At 36.7% G+C, this 21,244-nt stretch overlaps 1 protein-coding gene and 1 pseudogene across 18 annotated transcripts in view; one reads left to right on the forward strand and one right to left on the reverse strand.

The window, feature by feature from the left end:
- LCOR (ligand dependent nuclear receptor corepressor) overlaps positions 1-21,244 on the reverse strand; it is a 148,754-nt gene that overhangs the window by 80,315 nt on the left and 47,195 nt on the right. The window lies entirely within an intron of this gene.
- LOC144300733 (large ribosomal subunit protein eL30 pseudogene) lies at positions 998-2,599 on the forward strand (annotated as a pseudogene).

Here is a 21,244-nt window from a genome sequence, read left to right on the forward strand (position 1 = left end):
TGGAAGTGACAAGAATTCCTGTCTAACATTACAAATGATCTCAAAGTTGGTCTCCAGTCTCTTCCTCACAGCAACCTCCACTGTGTTTTCAGACTATTCCTAAAACACTGCTTTTTGACAATCTGTTCAGAGAAATTCTACTTTATTTAAAAAACAAATCCAAAATTCTTAAGCCCAACAATCAAAGCTTCTTATAATTTGGCTCTGAACTACCATTAGAAGCCTGATTTCTCAGAACTTTGTTCTCAATTCTCACAGATCCATTCACATCGGTATTCTGATGTAGCTGGTCATCACTTCTAATTCCTAATATTTTCTCAAGCCTTTGCATCTTCTTCAAGGTACTCTTCAATCTGTTCAATAAATACATAAGTTTTATTCATTATACATTAACTGACAGCCTACTACCTATCAGGGACAGTGGTAGGCACTTAGGCAATGGTGAACAGACATGGTACCTGCCCTCATGAAGCTTGGGTTTCCAGTTTTCTTACCCTCAGAATTCACTTATCACTCTTATCTTTTAAATAAATGTCAATTGTTTATGTTTTGTTTTCCATCACATGTGAAGCGCTGTCTAATGCAAGTATTCTGTAAAATAATATTTGCCATAGGCTATCTAAACTTTTTTTTTCTTTTCTTTTCATACATTTATGTCTTATCTCCTCAAGGAGATTTAACACTCTAGGAAGGCTAGACAGGTTTTCCTGTTTCCCACATTTTTTTTTTCTCTTATCCTAGGACTCTACATGTCTGGTTTTTAGCTTCTAATTTAATCATATAACTCTCAAAAACAAAAGATTAAAAATTTTCATATATTCCCTCTTCAACCAAAATCATACTCGCTACCCTCTTTATTTGTAACCAAAAGAGGAAATGCAAGTTACGAAAAATTAACAGGACAACATCGTATCAAATCATAATCAACTTCAATAAGCAATATAGTCTGTACTTCTGAAATAAAGAAAATATTATGGATGGAATGAAAAAATGGCTCATGAGTCTTGGGAACCTTTTCTCTGAGGTAAGAGTATAGAGATTAGCAGTTTGAGAAACAAAAAGGCACTCAAAGAAAACTAGGAACACAACAGAAAACTAGCAATTTTTACATCAAGGTCCTTGGTATCTTGTAAAACTTGATGCTTGGTGTAAAAGAGTTCAATATCTAACAGTATCATTTTATATAATACTAGTTTGGAGGTACTTGCTGGTAACAATCATCAACTAATACCCTGGTAAAGAGGGGACTGACAGTATCTGGAGTTCTTTGCTTAAAATTCAGGTATATAACTTGCCATTACCACACTGAACTCCATTACAAGGGAACCCCAAAACAACTGAAAAGCACTAGATTGTATAATCATTTCTATTTTATCCAAGGTAATATAAGGCAAAGAACCCCTTTTTACAGATGTTCCCAGCTTTCCCAGTGTACTGTATAACCAAAGAAATGTGAATGGACTTCTACAGGTAATAAAGAAAAGCCAGGCTCCTCTTCTCATTACTTAAGGCAATCCACCTCCTCCCCAACCAGTGCTGGACAACTATGTTCACCAAGAGTTCTTCCTCTCTCCCTGAGCATCTGCTCTTGGCCCATGCTTTCTGAAGAGCCCATTTATGGCACACTGTTCACTCTCCAAATTACCAAGCACATGAACTAATGAAAAAAGTAAAAACCTGACTTGATACAATGAAGAGAAACAATAATCTAATTACAACTAATGGCCCAAACTGAAACAGAATTAATGAAGAAAAAAAATACTAGAACTTGAAGAAAAAGTATAAATAGTATTTCTACTGGGACCAGGGAAGAATATCTTTTTTTATTTTTTCCTTATTTTTTTTAAAGATTATTTATCTGACAAAGAGTGAGAGAGTGAGCACAAATGGAGTGGCAGAAGTAGCAGGACAGACTCCCCACTGAGTAGGGAGACCGATGTGGAACTTGATCCCAGGACCCTGGGATCATGACCTGAGCTGAAGACAGACACTTAACCAACTGAGCCACCCAGGTACCCAAGAACAGCACTTTAAAAAGACCATACCACTTTGAAAAAAGTAGAGAACATGTGCTTGGGAGAGAAGGAAAAAAGAAAAAACTGTCCAAATAACCAAATAGAGGTATTATACAGAAAAAATACATATAATAAATTACTAATTTAGAAAACTAACTTAAGGCAGCTGCTGTTGGTTGGGGCCATCCTGCATCTAAGGCAGGAAGATGGTGGCCGCAAAGGACGAAAAAGTCACTGGAGTTGATCAACTCTAGGCTCCAACTGGTTATGAAAAGTGGAAAGTATGTGCTGGGGTACAAGCAGACCCTGAAAATGATCAGACACGGCAAAGCGAAATCGGTCATCCTGGCAAACAACTGCCCGGCTTTGAGGAAATCTGAAATAGAATACTACGCCATGTTGGCCAAAACTGGTGTCCATCACTACAGCGGCAATAATATTGAATTGGGCACAGCATGTGGTAAATACTACAGAGTATGTACACTGGCTTTCATTGATCCAGGTAATTCTGATATCATTAGAAGCATGCCAGAACATACTGGTGAAAAGTAAATCATGCAAAATTTTTCTTTAATAAAACTGGCCACAGGGATCCCTGGGTGGCGCAGAGGTTTGGCGCCTGCTTTTGGCCCAGGGCGCGATCCTGGAGACCTGGGATCAAATCCCACATCGGGCTCCTGGTGCATGGAGCCTGCTTCTCCCTCTGCCTGTGTCTCTGCCTCTCTCTCTCTCTCTCTCTCTGTGACTATCAGAAAAAAATAAAATAAAAATAAAAATAAAAATAAAAATAAAATAAGCAAAAAACTGGCCACAGCTTGTTTTTGGTTTTTTTTTTTTAAAGGAAAAGAAAACTAACTTTAAAAATATCCTAATAATATATAGTGAATCTAAAGACCCAGAAATCATGAGGTGGCCAGGACATTCAATAATGTAAAACATGATGGGCAGCCCTGGTGGCTTAGCGGTTTAGTGCCGCCTTCAGCCCAGGGTGTGATCCTGGAGTCCCGGGATCCAGTCTCACATTAGGCTCCCTGCATGGAGCCTGCTTCTCCGTCTGCCTATGTCTCTGCCTCTCTCTCTCTCTCTCTCTGTGTCTCTCATGAATAAATAGATAAAATCTTAAAAAAAAAAAGTAAAACAGGATTTTCAGAACAAGAAAAAGCAAAGAATATAAATATTTTAAAAATTTTTTGAAAAGGAAAGTAGAGAACAAGAAGAAAACTCCCTAATGCTAAATACTATCTTGAGTCTTCATATCAAGTGGGCTCTGAGGGCAGCCCCAGTGGCTCAGCAGTTTAGTGACGCCCTCGGCCCAGGGCATGATTCCGGAGTCCTGGGATCGAGTCCCACGTCTGGCTCCCTGCATGGAGCCTGCTTCTCCCTCTGCCGGTGTCTCTGCCCCTCTCTCTCTCTCTCTCTCTCTCTCTGCCCCTCTCTCTCTCTCTCTCTGTCTCTCATGAGTAAATAAAATCTTTAAAAAAAAAAAGTGAGCTCTGAGAAATATTGGTGCAGAATACTCAAGGGGGAAAAGCATGTATACATAGTACTTTCCTGGTAAAATATCTCAATTTCAAGAATAAAAGTTTAAAAGCTCCAAATAAGGGAAGATTTTCCTTTTTCCTTAAGAGAAAAGGGATTTAGACTGTCAGTCATTACATCAGTAAAAGTAAATGCTAAAAGCCAATGGAAATATGTTCACAAAATTCTGAATGTAAAACAAAACAAAAAGAAAACAACATACTTTTTTAGCCAGTCTATTTTCAAAGGCATAGGTAAAAGAAAGAAATTACTGGATATGTTCTGATTTGAAAAGCAGGACAGCATTCACACTGGGGTAAGAGTTACTTAAAGTAGTTTAGCTAATAAAAAATGATTCAGAACAAAGACTTCCTAAGAAAACACTGTTTAGGGGCACCTGGGTGGCTCAGATGGTTAAGCATCTGCCTTCAGCTCAGGTCACAATCCCGGAGTCCTGGGATCAAGCCCACATTGGGCTCCCTGACCAATGGAGAGTGTGCTTCTCCCACTCACCTCTGCCCCTGCTCACTCTCTCAAAGAAAAAAAAAAATCTTAAAAAATTTGTTTATATAAAAAATGGTAAGCAACATACCAGTATATAGTTAAGTACAAGAAATTTTACTAATACAGGGATTTGGTTTAATTTAAAAGATTCTTTAAATAGGTGAACACAATATAATTTTTAAATGAATGATTTAGGAATAACATCCCAAATTATTACAATGAAATCTTAGGTGAAGAAGTAAGAATAAGATATGCTTAAGTAAAGTGTATTAAGACCAAGTGTGGGGGGATCCCTGGGTGGCTCAGCGGTTTAGTGCCTGCCTTCGGCCCATGGCATAATCCTGGAGTCCCAGGATCAAGTCCCACATCATTCTCCCTCTGCCCGTGTCTCTGCCTCTCTCTCTGTCTCTCTCATGAATAAATAAATAAAATATTAAAAAAAAAAAAGACAAAGTGTGTATGTGGGATGAGGGATCAATGTGTAATAGTCATTCATCTTTGATGTTAAGGAAATGTAAGCTTAAGATAAGTTTTCTTAAAATGAGTAAAGATGAAGAATTCCAAATCACCAGAAAAAATAAAGAACAGTAACAAAAAAAAAGGTCAACTACAAAAGTAAAAATTAAACAAAAAGCAAGCATACTAAATAAGAAGCACAAAAACCAATTTCAGGAAGAATATCAAAGAGGTACACGTTACCTCCAGTAAATATTAATTGACTGGATTGAGTGAAAGGTTGTCACATAGGGTACAGCAATATGCAGTTTATAATGAGCTTAAAGTGACACATATGTTGAAACTGAAGAGGCAAAGATATGAGAAAAACAAGAAAGAAAGCAATAAATTAGGTGGCAATAACACTATCAGAAGAATTCAAAGATAAAGGCATAAAACAAAATAATAAAGAATTTTTTCTTTTACTAAATGGGTAATCTCTTTCATAAGTAAAACAGACCTGTAACTTTTTTCTCATAATGTCTCTCTGTTTGGGTTTGGTATCTGACTTCATAGAAAGAACAGATTTATTCTGTTTTTCTACTCTCTTCCTTAAAAGTTAAGATAAACCTACATGAGGGTCACCTGGGTGGCTCAGTGGTTTGAGTGTCTCCCTTTGGCTCAGGGCGTGCGTGATCCCTGGGGTCCAGGGATGGAGTCCCGCAGCAGGCTTCCTCTGCCTAGGTCTCTGCCTCTCTCTCTGTGGGTCTCTCATGAATAAATAAATAATATCTTAAAAAGAAAAAAAAAAAAAAAAAGATGAACCCACATGTAAAACCAACTGGGGTGTTTTCTTTGAGAGAAGAGCTGGAACTATTAAACTTATTTAATAGTTATAGAACCATTCGAGCTTTGTATTTCTTCTTGAGTCAGCTTTTGGCAAGTTATAGCTTTCTTTAATTTCAAAATATTGGCATGAGTGTTGGTAGTATTTTCATCCTTTTTTGTACTTGTAAAATATACATAATATAAAATTTACCATTTTAGCCACTAAGTATATCATTAAATATATTTGTTTTTACATCATCCATCTGCAGAACTTTTTTCACCTGGAAAACTGAAACACAATTAAACAATTACTCCCTAGTCCCCCTATCCCAGCTCTGCCAACCACCATTCTATTTTTTTTGTCTCTATGCATGTGACTACTCTACCTACCTCTTAAGTAGAATCTCACAGTATTTGTCATTTTGTGACTGGTTTATTCTACCTTAGCATAATGTCTTCAAGGTTCATGGATGCTGCAACATGTGACAGGATTCCCTTCCTTTTTAAGGCTAAATAATATGCCATTAATACATAGATTATATTTTCGTAATCTATTCATCTTATCTGTGGACATTTGGGTTGCCTCCTCCTTTTGGCTATTATACGTAATGCTATAAATCTCTTATTTTTTAAATCTCCTACTTTGTCTCCTTAGCCTTCAATTTTTGTAACAATATTTTTGTCTTTTATTCCTTGATCAATCTTGTCACAGTATTTTCTTATTCCCCACTACCCACCCCCAACTCACCTTTGACTTTTTTATCTTCTCTAACCTTTCTTTGTTTCCTGGTTAATTTTCTTTTTTTTTCCTTAAGATTTTGTTTATTTGAGTGAGAGAGAAAGAACACAAGTCAGGGAAAAGGCAGAAGGAGAGGGAGAAGCACACTTACCTCTGAGCTGGGAGCCCGACACTGGGCTCAATCCCAGGACCCTGGGATCATGACCTAAGCCAAAGGCTGGTGCTTAACTGACTGAGCCACCCAGGTGCCCCTGGTTCATCCATTTTCACTCTAAGTTTTATTATCTTTCTTTGTCTTTGGGTTTATTCTGTTGTTTTTTTTTCTAACTTACGACAGAAGCTTAATTCACTTATTTTCAGGTTTTCCTATTTGTGCTTTAAAGAAAACATTAAGTATAAGAATGATTTAAGAGAACTAATCCTTTAATTATTTTGTATTAAGAAGTAATTCAGCATAATACAAATGGAATGTTATTACAGTATGGATGGATTTCAAAGCCTATGCTAAGTGAAAACAGCCAGAAAGAAAAGACAATACTATATGAGATTCCATTTATTTTAAATATCCAGAAAAGACAAATCTATGGAAAGTAGGTTAGTGGTTTCCTACAGCTAGGAGTGAAAATGGGAATGACTACTACAAATGGACACCTTATTTCTTTTTTTTTTTTTTTTTAATTTATTCATGATAGTCACACACACACATAGAGAGAGAGAGAGAGAGAGAGAGAGAGAGAGAGAGGCAGAGACACAGGCAGAGGGAGAAGCAGGCTCCATGCACCGGGAGCCCGACGTGGGACTCGATCCCGGGCCTCCAGGACCGCGTCCTGGGCCAAAGGCAGGCGCCAAATGGCTGCGCCACCCAGGGATCCCCCCTTATTTCTTTTTGAAGTGATAGATACATTCTAAAATTTAATTTGGTAATTGTTACACAAGTCTGTGAATATAATAAAAATCACTTAAAATGGGTGAATTATAAGGTGTGTAAATTATATCTCAATAAAGCTGTTAATAATAAGTAATCTTGGGATCCATGGGTGGCTCAGCGGTTTAGTGCCTGCCTCTGGCCTGGGGCATAATCCTGGAGTCCCAGGATCAAATTCCGCTTCGGGCTCCCTGCATGGAGCCTGCTTCTCTCTCTGCCTGTGTCTCTGCCTCTCTCTCCCTGTGTCTATCATGAATAAATAAATAAAATCTTTAAAAATAATAATTATAAGTAATCTTGATTGATAAATATCTGTAATGTTTTGGGGTGCGTGGGTGGCTCAGTTGGTTAAGCATTTGCCTTCAGTTCAGGTCATGGTCCCAGAGTCCTGGAATAAAGCCCTGCATCAGGCTCCTTGCTGGGTGAAGAGTCATCCTCTCCCTCTCTGACTCTCCCTCCTGCTTGTGCTCGCTCTCTCTCAAATGAATTTTTAAAAATCTTAAATATAAAAATTTTAATTCATAGTTACAGATTAAAATGTTTTAAAAAGTTAAACTAAGGGGATCCCTGGGTGGTGCAGCGGTTTAGTGCCTGCCTTTGGCCCAGGGCGCGATCCTGGAGACCCGGGATCCAATCCCACGTCGGGCTCCCAGTGCATGGAGCCTGCTTCTCCCTCTGCCTATGTCTCTGCCTCTCTCTCTCTCTCTCTCTCTCTCTCTCTGTGTGTGACTATCATAAATAAATAAAAAATAAAAATAAAAAAAATAAAAAGTTAAACTAGGGATCCCTAGGTGGCTCAGCGGTTTAGTGCCTGCCTTTGGCCCAGGGCATGATCCTGGAGTCCCGGGATCAAGTCCCACATCAGGCTCCCTGCATGGAGCCTGCTTCTCCCTCTGCCTGTATTTCTGCCCCGCCCCCATCTCTCATGAATAAATAAATCTTAAAAAAAAAAAAAGTTAAACTGAAATATTTATTAAAAGTTTAAAATTAAAGCAAGATCTGTATTTTAGGAGAACTAGGTTCTAAATTTATGACTAGGTAAAGTGAACCTTAAATTAGAAGTCAAAGTGACTATGCATTATCTTTTTTTATACAAAGCCACCCTAAAAGATACTATTTTTTAAATCTCACACATTTAATAACAAGAACCAATCAAGTATTATTACAGAGCTCAGTAGTGTGGGAATAGAGAATGTATTTAAAATATATGCCCTGCCATTAAGATTTACACACATTTCTGCTACCATGCATATACTGATAACTCTCCAATCTCTTATCTCTTGCCTCAGACCTTATTGCTAACTCCCTGTTTCATTCACATCATCACCAAGATATCCCAAATACCTCAGAAAGTCCAAATCAAAATCATTTCACTTCTTTTACTTCAGCTCAACCAGTGATTCCTCCTGTATTTCTTGCCAGAAAAATGACATCCCTAAACCCTTCATCCCAAATTATTCAGATTACAAATCTGTCTGTCTGATTCCATTCTTTCCCTAAATGAGTCATCAAGTCTTCCAGTGAGTCCTATTCATTCTAATTCAGAAAGATCTATCCAAATCTATTCTCCTTTCCATCCCTAAATTCAGGCCTTCACCATTTTTTTACCTTAATAATTACAGTGTATGTAGTTCAGAATATCATTGAGTCCTTAGCTGGCATCAAGCAAGCACTATATCAGGTATTTCATACACACTGTAACTAACAAAATCTCCAGAGGAACACTGTGAAGTAGGTATTATTACAACCTCATACAGATAAGAAAGTGGAAAATCAAAGAAGCTAATTTTTTTCATAACAACTACAAAGATGCAAAGCCAAGGTTTATTAAAACCAGGACTGTGATTCTACAACCCAGGCTCTTTTCAAGTCACCCACTACCTATTAATAACCTAACTTTTCATTAATTTTACTATTCCAGCATCCCCTATACCACCAATTTTCAACAGAATCCATCCTTCACACTGCTGCCAAACTTCTTCCATCTTTTCTCAGTTTTAAGAACCTTCAATGGTTTTTAATACTAGTGAGGACTTCAAATTCCTGGATGACATCCAAGATCACTGACTGTCTAGTCTCAAACTACCTCTTCCATCTCCCTTGACACCTTTTCTATCTACATACACTATGCTCTAGTCAGACTTATTTATCAATTACTACATACATGTCAATGCTTCCATGCCTTTTAAGCATAGCATGTCCTCTGCCTAGAGGTTCTCCTACAACTCTCAATCTAGTTCATTCTGAGGCATCCTTTATCTCATCCCTCAAGCCCCAAAGTTAGGAACATCCTCATCGGTGCTACTTGCACTATTATAAACTATACTGTATTTATTTTTGGCAATTTTTAAAAAAGATTTTATTTATTCATGATAGAGAGACAGAGAGAGAGAGAGAGGCAGAGACACAAGCAGGCTCCATGCAGGGAGCCCAACGTGGGACTCGACCCTGGGTCTCCAGGATCGCGCCCTGGGCCGAAGGCAGGTGCCAAACCACTGAGCCACCCAGGGATCCCTATTTTTGGCATTTTTTCCACTAGATTTTGAGCAAAGAACTGGAGTTTATTTATCTTTCTCTTAGTATCAGTCTATTCCTTAACCTATAGTCAATAAATGTTTGTTGAATGAATATATACACTTCCTAATTCCTATACTCTTTTATTTACCTGAGTGGTTTGAGATATTCTATTTAGAATGACTCCATTTTGGGACGCCTGGGTGGCTCAGCTGTTGAGCCTCTGCCTTTGGCTCAGGGCCTGATCCCAGAGTTATGGGATCGAGTCCCACACCGGGCTCCCTCCATGAAGCCTGCTTCTCCCTCTGCCTGTGTCTCTGCCTCTCTGTCTCTCATGAATAAATAAAATATTTTTTTTAAAAAAAGAATGACCCCATTTTTTGTCTGGCATGTTAAAGACCCAAAGAAATAGTTAAATAAAGTAAATAAAACAGAAGCGTAATTGGTATCTGATAAAAAAAAAAGGATGATTTTCTGCTCCAGCTCAACTAAGTTCCCTGTATCTATGAACGAAAACCAGAACATAATTAATGGCTTGCTTTACTGGTCCATGAACAGAGATGACAGAACACGTTTTTCTGTACAAAGCTGTAATCACAGTAAAGACAAATAAATTGAGAAAGATGAGGTCCTGAAAAACAGCAGTATTACTACATTAAGAAGGGAAAAGGAATATGTATTGAGTAGCTGGAACATTACCAAAATAATTTCATATAATTATATTTACATATATAATGCCATAAATGAGATTTCAAGATGTTCAGTAACCAAAAGCACAAAGGTAGTAAGTAGCTAGGTCAGATGAATTTAAATCTTTGGAAATCCAAGGGCAGTTTGGGTTCATTTTTTCTGTTATATCAAACTGTCTTGGGTAGGGTAATTATGCTAAAAAGAAGCCATTTAAATGCAAATCTGAAGTTGATTAGGAATGAGTCAATTACACCAGGAGTTCACAATCTGTGGGCCACAATTCCTTAGAGGAACTCCGTCATTACAAGGTCAGTAAATCCATATGAGCACTGTCTGTAAATTAAATAAAAATGTGCTTGTATATACAGCCACTATTTCTCCAAACGCCATTATGCCATGAACAAAATACATAGTTCCTTAAAAAGCATTACTGAATTCATAATAGCCGTTGTCATTACATATTTTCTCAAACATACAAAAAATGTAATATAAGGTGGGAGACTGGCAATTTCTTTTGCTCTCTTGTTTTTTTAGGTTAAATAAAGTAAAAAAGGTTTTCAATTATCTGTGTCTCCTTTTCTTGGCGAATCATATAGATATCGAGTGTCTATTATGAGTCAGACATTAGGGATGCAGCTGTGAACAGTACAGACAATAGTTCCTATCATGGAACTTTGTAATTCTGGCAAGAAGACAAATGATATAAATGATGATGATCATGATGATAAATGTATGATAAGGAGAAGTAGAAATAGTAATGGTTGAAGAAAAAAAAAGCACAGTAAGGGGATAACAACTAAGTCTTGATAAACCCTAATGGATATGGAACACCGGGAAATGTTAGGCAGGGACTTAAGGAAGAGAATCCTTAGAGAGGTCAGGAAAAGACTTTAAGAAGCAACATTTTTGAGTACTGAATGAAGTGAGGAAGTAAGCCTTATAGATACCCAAGATAGGAACATTCTAGACAGGGGACAGTGCTGAAGCAGCATATAGTATGAGCTATTGTATATTTGGGAAAGCAAAAAAGCTGGAATGGTCTTAGCAAAGTGAGTAAGGTAGAAAGATGATGAAGTCAGAAATCTAGAGGTAAGATCCTGTAGGCCATAGTTAGGATTTTGAATTTAACAGAAGTCATCTAGTTTTACATTTGGGTACTGATGGAGATGTAACACGAACTTATTTAATTGTTTAAGATCACCAGGTGGGTGCACAGATAACGGATTATGAGGAAAACAACATTAAAGGACTATTATTACTATAGCTTTGGCACGAGATAAATGGTGGCTAGAACGAGTATGGGAGTCATGAAGGTAGAGAGCAATGGCTGGATACAAAATACATTTTGAAGATAAAACCAACTTGCTCTGATGACGCACTAGATATGGAATGGGAAGGAATGGTGTTAAAAACAGTACTTAGGCTTTTGGTTTGAAAACTGGGTGAATGGTAATGTAACTTCCTAAGGCGGAGAGGATTAAAGGAGAAACAAGTCTGGCAGAGAGAAATCTCATTTATTTTGGACACATTAAATGTGACATGTGTCTTAGAAATCAAAGTGGATATGTGAAGGAGGCACCTGGATAGGTGTGTATGAAGTTAAAAGGATACACTAGGATTAGGATATAAAACTGGAAATCTCAAAGTAGAGATAGAATTTAGAGCCATAGAACTAGATGAGATCACATTCAGTTAATATGGGCAGATAAAATGAAAAGAGGGAAAAGGACTGAATACTGGAGTATTCCAATGTATACCAATTAGGAAGAAACAGAGAATGAAAATATGGCCAGGTCTCATTTATGGTTATATTTCCAGTGTCTGGCAAACAACTTAGTTGTAAACACTCAAAAAATACTACAGCTGATCTAAAACTAGCATATGACATGGAATTAATATAAACGCATATCATACCTCTCCACCTCTCATACAAGATGATCGTAAAAGGAAGTACATGAAAAAAAAAAAAAGGAAGCACATGCCTTTCAATATAATCAAATATATTTCCTTAAATATTTCTAATATGCATTTTTTTTAAAAATCACTACTTTTTAACATATCTCTAACATACCTTCATATATAGCAGTACAAAAGAGCAAACTTTAATCTGGTTCCCACTTAAATAAGCTTCCATATTTTCCAAAATTTTAAATAACACCAAAGTCTGAATTAGCCTTCATATTTATATACATATTTACATATAAGGCAAATTCTTTTTCTTTTTTATATATTTTTTAATGTTTTATTTATTTATTCATGAGAGATACAGAGAGAGAGGTGGAGACACAGGCAGAGAGAGAGAAGCAGGCTCCATGCAGGGAACCCGACATGGGACTCATGGGACTCGATGCTGTGTCTCCAGGATCACGCCCTAGGCTGAAGGCAGGTGCCAAACCGCTGAGCCACCAAGGCGTCCCCATATAAAGTAAATTCTTCATAGTCTTCTTCTGCTCAAAAACGTACAATGACTACATACACCCTGCAGAATAAAATCCAAACTATGAAGTTTGACTTTTAAATCATTCCAGAAATGAACCTTTTTAACACTGTCTCTCCTAGTTTCCTTCAAGCACACTCAACTATTCTGTTTCTTGAATACAACTTGCTTTTGCTTGTCTTAATCCCTCTTCTCATCCTGTTCCTTCTGTCTAAAAAGCCTTCTCTCAAATCTCAATAGTCTTGATCCTGCTTTGTCTTGAGGGCAACCGATCAAAAGCCCCTCCCAATTGTTATCTTTCCTTTCAATTGACTCCCAATATCCCTCACTTTATCTGTCCTGAATTTTCAACATGAATGCATATGTTTTAAGTATCCTACTGAATTCTACACCCAATGTTATAATGTTAATAGAATCAACACTTATACTCAGAAAGTAAATGACTAGTGGTTCTGGAGCCAGATAACCTAGGTTCAAATTTCTAACTGCCTTTTAACAGTTCTGTGGCCTTAGGTAAGTTGTCTTATTTATTCTTCACATTTCTTGGCTATAAAATAGTTTTAACCTAAAAAAAAAAATTAGGATAATCAAATATTTTCAAACTGGAAGACTATCTGAAACTGTAGTAGAAGCACTATATTACAAATAATATAAGGAAAGGAAGGAGTGTTCGAGGAAGGAAAGAAAGGAAGGAGGTTGTATTTTAGTGACTCCTCTTTTTTTTCCCCTTAGGATTTAAAAGTCAGCTACATGCAACTATAAGTTTATGTTGACGGGTGTGAAAATCAACATGGAAAACTGGAAAATACAATGCCACATTTCTACCTAGGAGAACGGGCAGCTAGCTAACTGTACTTGGGAAATAGGGGAAAGGAAGATTACAGATACTACCTAGATGTTGGTAAAGTTAAAGAGTATATTAAAATAAATGCAAAAAAAAATTAATGCTAATCATCATAGCTTATGTAGGAGTAGACTTTCTAAACTGCCGGGGAGAGGGAAGGAATCTGTCAATGCAACCATAGTCAGGAAGAGGTGGGGTGAAAGTTATAGCAAAGCACAGGAAAAAAGATGGCAGGACAAGTAGAAAAAGAATGCTAAAGTTGAACTTTTATTAAGTGAAGGGTATTCAATTTTATGATTTGTTGTGATGTGAATCCTGAATCTTTATATTAAATCTTTTTCATTTGAAAAAAATTAACTTAGGGACAGCAAGCACCAACAAAGGCAACAGCTCTTTTTTTGCCCACAAGTCCTGTCCCTATGCTTTAAGAAAACCATCATTTTTGCACCAGAAAGAGAAAGAAAAAAATTAACTTATGTTGCTGGGCATATAACATATAAAGATGTAATCTGTGATAATAACAGCATAAAATAAGGGGACAGAATTACATAGGAACCAAGTATTTTGTATACTATTGTAACTAAGTTGTTATTAATTTAGAATAGAATTTTATAAATTAAGATGTTAATTATATATCCCCAGGGTAAGCACTAAGAAAAAAACCATAAAACCGAAAAGGATGCCTGGGTGGCTCAATGGCTGAATGTCAGCCTTCAGCTCAGGTCATGATCCTGGGGTCCTGGGATTGAATCCCACATCGGGTTCCCTGCACGGAGCCTGATTCTCCTTCTGCCTACGTCTCTGGCTCTCTCGCTCTCTCTCTCTCTCTCATAAATGAATAAAATATTTTTAAAAACACACACCAAAAAAAATACAGTAAAAAAGGGGGGGGGTTAAAAAAGGTATACCAGAAAGTATATAATGCAAAAGAAAGCAGTAATGGAGGGTTTTGAGAACAAACTGATAGAAGACATGTAAAAACCAGCAAAATGACAAAGATCCTTAACAGTAATTACATTAAATATAAATGGACAGATTAAGCTCTCCAATTAAAAGGCAGAGATGGGTAGAATGGATAAAAGAAACACAATCCAACTATATGCTGTCAACATGAGACTCACTTTAGATCCAAAGACACCAAGACTTTGAAAGTGAAAGAAGACAGTACATGAAAATAGCAAGAAAGAGAAATGGACTGCATACACTGATATCACAGAAAATATATGTTAAAACTCATTACAAAGATATATAATAAAAGAGTCAATCTATTAAGAAGATTTAACGATTAAAAACATAAATGCACCTAACAACAGAGCCCCAAAACCTATTAAACAAAAAAAATGATAAAACTGAAGAGAGAGGGATCCCTGGGTGGCGCAGCGGTTTGGCGCCTGCCTTTGGCCCAGGGCGCGATCCTGGAGACCCGGGATCAAATCCCACGTTGGGCTCCCGGTGCTTGGAGCCTGCTTCTCCCTCTGCCTATGTCTCTGCCTCTCTCTCTCTCTCTCTCTGTGACTATCATAAATAATAAATAAAAGAAAAAAAAAAAAGCCCAAATTAAAAAAAAAAAAAAACTGAAGAGAGAAACAGCTCAATGATAATTATAGACTTCAGCATCTCACTTGCAATGGATGAAAACAGGTAAAAGATACAAGGGAAAAAGGACTTGAACACCATCATAAATCAACCTAAAAGACATAGATTAGAATCAAGAATTGGGGAATTGGAAAATTCACAAATATGTGGAAATTAAACAACACATTCTTAACCAATGAGTCAAAAAAAGTAACCAAAATGAAAATTAGAAAATACAGTAAGAAGAATTAAAAATAGCCACAACATGCCAAAACATATGGGATGCAGCAAAAGCAATGCTCAGAGGAAAATCTACAACTGTGAACACCTTCATTAAAAAAGAATATCACGGGCTCCCTGGGTGGCTCAGCAGTTGAGCGCCTGCCTTTAGCCCAGGAAGTGATCCGGAGTCTGGGGATTGAGTCCCACAACAGGCTTCCCGCAGGGAGCCTGCCCATCCCTCTGCCTCTGTCTCTCTCATAAATAAATAAAATCTTAAAAAAAAAAAAAAAAAAAAGAGTATCACAGGGCAGCCTGAGTGGCTCAGCGGTTTAGCACCACCTTCAACCCAGGGCGTGATTCTGGAGACCCTGGATGGAGTCCCATGTCGGGCTCCCTGCATGGAGCCTGCTTCTTCCTCTGCCTGTGTCTGCCTCTCTCTCTGCATCTCTCAGGAATAAATAAATAAAATCTTAAAAAAAATAATACCACAAATCAATAACTTTATACCTCAAAGAACTAGAAAAAGGTGAAGAAACGAAATGTAAAAAAGCAAACAAAAAAAAAGGCAATAATAAAGGGCAGAGATTTTAAAAAAGAAAAAAAATCAGTAAAAACAAACCTTCTTTGAAAAAAAATGCAATGTTATACATTAAAAAACCATTAGCTAGAGTGACCAAGAAGTAGAAGAGAGAAGACTCCATTCACTAAAACCAGGAACAAAAGCAGGGACCTCACTACTGACTTTACAGAAATAAAAAAGATTGGAAGAAAATACTATATGAACAACTGTAGACCAACAAATAGATAACATAGATAAAATGGACAAATCCTACAAACTACCAAAAGATGACTCAAGAAGTAATAAAAAATCTGATTTATAACAAGAGATCAAGACCCACATGGCTTCAGTGATAAACTCTCCCAAACCTTTAAAGAATAATACAATGCTCTTTAAAATTCTACCAAAAAATAGAATAGGAAAGAATACTTCCTAATTCATACCATAAAGTTGGTATTATCTTAATACCATAAGACAAAGGCTTCACCAGAAAACCACAGACCAAGATCTCTCATGAATATAGATGAAAAAATCCTCAACAAAACACTACCAAACCAAATTCAACAGTGTATTAAGAAGACTATACACCACGGATTTATCCCCAGAATGCACAGGTGGCTCAATCAATTAAAAAAAAAAAAATCAATCACCATATTAATAGAATGAAGGAGGGAAAAATAACATGATCATCTCAATTGACACAGAAAAAACATTTGACAAATTCTAACACTCTTTCATGCTAACACTCAATAATCTAGGAATAGAAAGGAGCTTTCACAACCTGATAAAGGGCATCTATGAAAAACTCATGACTAACATACTCAATGGTAAAAGACTAAAAAGCTTCCATTAAAATGAAGAACAAGACAAGATGTTCATTCAACATTGCCTGAAGTTCTAGCCAGGGCTATTAGGTAATTAAAAGGCATCCAAATCGCAAAGGAAAAAGTAATACTACCTCTTTTCACAGATATGTTCTTACATATAGAAAATTCTAAAGAATCCACATAAAAACATTAGAACTTAATAAAAAAAAAAGAACTTAATAAACAAGTTCAGCCAAGTTGGAGGATACACAGGAAACATCCAAATATCAGTTGTATTTCTGTACACTAAATGAACAATCTGAAATTAAGGAAACCATTCCATCCATAATAGTATAAAAAAATAAAATGCTTAGGAATAAATTTAATCAAGGGGGTAAAAGACTTGCACACTGGGGCAGCCCAGGTGGCTCAGCGGTTTAGTGCCACCTTCAACCCAGGGTGTGATCCTGGAGTCCTGGGATCGAGTCCCGCATCAGGCTCCCTGCATGGAGCCTGCTTCTCCCTCTGACTGTGTCTCTCATGAGTAAACAAATAAAATCTTTTAAAAAAAAAATAAAAAAAGACTTGCACACTAAAAACTACACATGTAAAAAAAAAAAAACTACACATGTAATGTTGGAAGAAACTAAAAACCTAAGTAAATGGAAAGATATTCCATGTTTTTAGATTAGAAAACCTAACATTGTTAGGATGGTAATACACCCCCTGACATACCTGGCAAAACTAATCTATAGATTGAATGCAATCCCTATCAAAATCTCAACTATGTTTTTTACAGAAACTGACAGGCTGATCCTAAAATTCAAATGGAATTGCAAGGAAGCCTAAACAGCCAAAACAACCTTGTTTTGAAGAAAGTTGAAAAAACAAAACAAAATTGGAGGATTCACACACCCTGATTACAAAAATTATTACAAAGCCATAGTGTTGTCAAAAGATAGACATATAGACCAAGAGAATAGAAGTCAGTGTCCAGATATAAACCACATATCAATGCTCAATTGATTTTTGCCAAGGATGTTAGGACTATTCAGTGGGGGAAAGAATTGCCTTTTCAACAAACAATGCAGGGACTACTGGACAACCACGTGCAAAAGAATGAAGTTGAACTCTTATCTAATACCATACACAGAAACCCAAAATGTGGGGTTCCTGGGTGGCTCAGTTGGTTAAGCATCATGCCTTTGGCTCAAGTCATGATCCCCTGCTCAGTGGGGAATCAGCTTCTCCCTCCCCCCCATTCCTTCCCTCTGCTTGTGCTATCAAAGAAATCTTTTTTAAAAATGTCGATTTTTCTGCATGTTAATTTGAAAAAAAAATGTATTACAAAAAATCCACTAGTCCATTTTGCACTTAGAAAGGATCTTGAACTAATGCTTGATTTGTAAACATCAGGTATTGGCCATTTGGAAAGTATTAATTCATTGAGTTATGTGGATCTCCAAACAACATATTTCATTGTACAGTATCTCACATACACAAAAAAAGTTTGTTAATATCACCACCAATTTCAACAGAAAGGTTTTTGTTTTGTTTTTTTTTTAAGATTTTATTTATTTATTCATGAGAGACACAGACAGAGGGAGAAACAGGCTCCATGCAGGGAGCCCGATGTGGGACTTGATCCCGGGTCTCCAGGATCACATCCTAGGCTGAAGGCAGCACTAAACTGTTGAGCCACCCAGGCTGCCCTTTTTTTATTTTTTAAGATTTTATTTATTTATTCATGAGAGACACACAGAGAGAGAGAGAGGCAGAGACACAGACAGAGGGAGAAACAAACAGAAAGGTTTTTACCTGAAGTTGTCACACTCACAGTGGAAGATAATATATTTTCTAATATTCTGAATTTTCTCCTGAAAGCTGGAATGTTATCACTGGCACCAAAATGGTCATACTTTTTTTTTCCTTGATGTGACAGGCTCACTTCAATCATTTTTGAGAAAATGTCGGCCAAATACTTAAGTCTGAAAAACCAGTCTGTCAGAAAGTCTTCCAAGTAAAGTAGTGTTCCATGAGAAAAGTACCTAGTTTAGCTCACAACTCAAAACAGTCACATAAGTGCTTTATGCATACTTTCCATTTCATCATACAGAATATTAGCACAACATGTAGTTGTGGTCCAGATTTTGTAAAAGCAACATTTCTCACTGTCTCATCAAGGGCATTCTTAGGTGAAACTGTTTTGTTTTGTTTTGTTTTTGTAAACTGTGTGTGTGACAGTGAAAGACTAGAAAGACAAAAGTTTGGTCTTGATTTGTGCACCAGCAGTTTTAGCCACCACACTCTTACAACATAAGTACAAATGTCAACACAAACACAGTGCAAAGGGCAAATAAGATCTTACTGTAAGTATGCAAATAGTTTTGACCTTGTAGATCCCAGAAAGTTTAGGAACAGGGAAAAAGGATATATCACACTTTGAGAATCAGAATGATCAAATCAATCCATCTTTGTCAGTTTTCTTGCCCTATTTATTATAGTTATATTTCCAGAATACTGTAACATTTCTTTAGTTCTCACTATACTGAAGACTATATAAGGTGATACGGCCAGAAGACTGGTTTAAAAAATAGGAAATAAATGGGTACTCTTGACTAGAGAAGTGTAAGTGGTAGCATAATTAAGCATTTATTCTAATTATTACAAATGTTCAGAGAGATGCAGAGTAGAAAGTTTACAAATGGTACACAGGACTAGATAGACATTCCAGTAAAATCTCTTAAGGCTGTGCAGAAGAGAAGAGAAACTAATACTCTGAGTGAATAAGTACAATTAATACATTTAAAAAAAAAAAACAAAGTGTATTTATTTACACAATAACTGACCCTGAGTAATCAGTGAGTACTAGATATCACTGTATAATCTCTGAACCTACAATTACTAAAAATAACTGTTTTTAAAAGAGAACACCAAGACTCCTGGATAGCAATGGGAAAAGTTTCTGTATTAAATAGTATCCTTACTACATACTGATCAATTGATTCTTAAAATTATGTATGTAGCTCAAGAACAGCAAATACAAAGGACTAGAATAATATATGACAATCTTCAAAACTGTTAAGAGGAACACATAATATCAAGAAATATTTTAACAAAGCATTCCTTTTGACAAAATGTAGAATACACTTTAAAATACCGCACAGTACAAGTTTATGAATGCCTTAAGAAATACTTAACATTCTAATGCTAAAAGAGAAATGACAAGTCAATAAACTATTTAAAATGTAATTTTAGATTTATTGTTATACACTAAGCTCAAAACAGTCCAATTCTGAAAGCTTTACATAACTATATGGATATTCAAATAAAAAATCATATTCTAAATAACTATAAAGCACTGCACTTCCTCGAACAAGGTAATATTTAAGAAAGTTAAATATTAAAAAAAAAAAAAAAAAAAAAAAAAAAGAAAGTTAAATATTTAACTAAAGTTAAATATAGGCCCAAAAGGCCTATAAAAACTTATAGGAAATAAAAAAAAGAAAAAAAGAAAAAAAAAACTTATAGGAAACTTCTAGTTGCTCAGTGATAGATTTATAGATGGGACAAAATTAATCAGAGAAACATGTCAAGAGAACTTAAAAGTCCTGTTATTATAAATTCCTAGATAAATACATGATGTTTTAGTGCCTGGGCTGGCTTATTCAGTGAAGTGTGTGACTCTTGATCTCAGGGCTGTGAACTCAAGACCAATGTTGGGTGTTGAGATTTTTTTTTTTTAACATTTTTTTTTAATTTATTTATTCAGAGAGAGAGAGAGAGAGAGAGACTGAGAGGCAGAGACACAGGTAGAGGGAGAAGCGGGCTCCATGCAGGGAGCCCGACGCGGGACTCGATCCTGGGTCTCCAGGATCAGACCCCGGGCTGCAGGCGGCGCTAAACCACTGCACCACCAGGGGTGCCCGGGTGTTGAGATTTTAAAAAAATTAAAAAATCTTTTTAAAAAATGTAGATATTTTATTCATAATTAATAAAATTTGTGTAAAGGCTATATATACTCTTCTCTTTCTCCTGCTCTCAAAAACAGTCACATTCTCTCTCAATGCATAGCTAAGCTCAAAAGGTTGGCAGGAAAGTCCTCAAGTGCTAAAAATGAAAGATAATCTGGAAGACGGATCCCTGGGTGGCTCAGTGGTTTAGTGCCTGCCTTCGGCCCAGGGCGTGATCCTGGAGTCCCGGGATAGAGTCCCACGTCAGGCTCCCTGCATGGAGCCTGCTTTCTCCTTCTGCCCGTGTCTCTGCCTCTCTCTGTGTCTCTCATGAATAAATAAATAAAATCCTTAAAAAAAAAAATCTGGAAGACAGAGCTAAGAGTGTGCTGTGCTGATACACTGAATGGATGATGATTAAGTATAGGTAACCTAGTAATTTGGATTTTTAACACTGATGCAGGGACAAAAGAGAGCCCTTAATTAAGGATGTTAAACTGAGGACTCTAAAGCAATGCTACTCAAAAGTGTGGGCCACTGACCTGCCACATCAACATCTGGCAATTTGTTCCCTAGAAATAAAATTTCTTAGTTCCCAACCCAGACCTACTGAATCAGAATCTCTATAAATGGAACTCAGCAATCTTTGTTTTTCTCCTCCTAGGTAGAGAGACTATAAG

Source organism: Canis aureus, chromosome 29 (assembly GCF_053574225.1).
Source record: "Canis aureus isolate CA01 chromosome 29, VMU_Caureus_v.1.0, whole genome shotgun sequence".
Lineage (NCBI taxonomy): Eukaryota > Metazoa > Chordata > Mammalia > Carnivora > Canidae > Canis > Canis aureus.